Raw genomic sequence first — 2,512 nt, 5'->3', positions numbered from 1 at the left:
GCAGACTCCCAGACTCAGAAACCTTGTGGTGGTTCTTTAAGCCCTGTGAGCAGTGGTTCCACCAGCAGCAGCAGTAAAGTTTCCAAGAGTGTGAGTAGAACGTTGGTTCCTGGGCCATCACAGGTTTCCTCCTTTATGTTGCTCCCGCGTGCAGGTCAGTAGTGGTTTCCTGCAGTTACTGATCTCTGAGAAACGGTAGCTTCACCTTTTTGTTATACTAGCCCTTTCAATAATTTTGTAATCATTTTCCTTTTTAAAATCCCCTTTGCTTTAAATACTTATTATGTTTAGCGCAGTGCAGGGAAGAGGAGATGTTGGCATTGAGTAGGATGGTGGCAGTGGAGATGGAGAAATGTCAAGTTTGGGCTATATTTTACAGCAAAGCCAATACAACTTGCTGATAGATTGGAAGTAGGAAGTGAGGAAAATAAGATCAAGGAAGATTCCTATTTTTAGTTAGAGAATCGAGTGTATTTACTAACACAGGGAAGAATTTTGAAGAGGAGCAAATTGGACAAGAAATATAACTGTGCTGAAATTCTATCTGTGAGCACTTAGAATGTCAGAGAATTCCTTGTAAGAAAGCCTCTGCCTTTATAAGATTAGTACAGTTGAAGGAGGAGAGAGGAAAGAAACTGAGTTTAAAAAATTGTGTCCTTTAGAAAGGCAGATTAGGGTAGTGGTTATAAGTGTGAGCTCCAGGATCAGACCATCTTATTAGGAATTTGTTACTTTGAGAATTTTATTTTTTATTCAGAAAACTAGTAAGAATTCCATAACAAACACATATATATCCACCACCCAAACTGACGAGGGGGGATATAAAGAAATGAGAAGAAAGTCTGATCTAGCACGCCTCCATTTTATTGTATGTGCTTCGATTCCTTTTTTCTGTAAAAGAAGAAATGACTGTTAAATTGTACTCTGTACCCCTATCCTTAGCACTTGTTTCCCTCCTACCATGAATCAAATTAGATACTTACTTTTTCAGTCTGTATTTTTATACTTTGAATACATATATGCTATTCATGGATATGTATATAATTTTGTATATTTAAATTTTACTTCATGGTTAGAATAATATATATATTATTCTGCAGAATATACATATACGTAATACATATTATTTTTTCAAAATTTTTATGTGTGTGTATATGTATACCTGGTGCAATGGTAAGCCCCCAATAAATGTTAGTTATCATACAGCAAGGATATTGGAGATAAGAACATTCTGCTTTAGTCTTAATGAACCTTAAGGAAGGCCCGGCGAGTTAGGTATGTAGCCTGAACACATGGTGCCTTTAAACTATCTCTGCTCTGTCATTATCCTTGTGATAAACTACACTAGCTATGAGTTCCTCTGAATCTAGTATTGCCAATAGTTAAACTGAAGTGTTATATTTTATTTGGCTGTGCAGTCCTAGAAGGTAAAACTGTGTTAACCATCTTTGTATCTCTAGCACTTAATCTGGCATAGAATTAGGCTCTCTGTAAATATTTGCTGAATGAATAATTGAGTGAAATCTGCTACATCATGCAATAGAGATGCCTTTGTGCAATAAAGAACTGACAACATTTTTTAGAGCAAATTTGAAGAAACAAAGCTCCTTAGCACTGGAGTTGATACAAATGCTGTTACTTGATGTTAGAACTTGGCACAAACTACAATCCTAAATGGCCAAATATGAGGACTGCGTGTTTGAGAAAAGAATAGAAGGAAAAAAAAGAAAAAGTGATAAAATCTTAGAGTGTTCCCTGAACAAGGCTCATTCCTGTTTGGGTGTAATACACAATACATAAAGATAATTCATTAATAATACATACTAATAACTAATTCATTTTGCATATTTATAACAAAACACAGTTAACAATGGTTTTCAACTGTATTTAATATTTTTAAACAGGCATTTTAAATATGACCATTTTGCTGTACATACACATTGCATTTGTGAATCAGAAAATATTCCTTAAAAGATGCCTTCATTTCATAGTACTGTGTTTTCAATTATGTGCAAATATTTAAGCAACTAAAATATAAAATATTCACTCATATTCTTAATGGATGTGATGTCCCAATCCATTTTTTGTCACTCCAAATCACAACATACTTTTTTAAGTAAGCTGTATATTGAGTCATGTGAATAATACATAAAAAGTTGTAAAATAAATTGAAATCACAATTGGTCTAAATATAGAAAGCACTAGATTCCTGATGGGCATCCACACATTATAGAAATTAGGCATTCAACCCTATATAGTAATTAAGAAACTACAGACACATGCCTCTAAATCAGTCATTCAAAATCAGTCACAGCAAAGACACTGACAATAAATTTCTTTACAATGAAAATATTTCCAAATCACAGATGATAATCTATTTTGAACAATACTCAACACTATAACAGTTCAGTGCAATTTAGTAATTGGGACACCCCTTGAAAGAGATTTGGTTTTTAATCAAAGCAAATTTAATTAGAGAAATTGTGCTCCAGATCTTATCCCAAGTTAATTT

Source organism: Balaenoptera ricei, chromosome 4 (assembly GCF_028023285.1).
Source record: "Balaenoptera ricei isolate mBalRic1 chromosome 4, mBalRic1.hap2, whole genome shotgun sequence".
Taxonomy (NCBI): domain Eukaryota; kingdom Metazoa; phylum Chordata; class Mammalia; order Artiodactyla; family Balaenopteridae; genus Balaenoptera; species Balaenoptera ricei.
Note: the sequence above shows the minus strand (reverse complement) of the source record.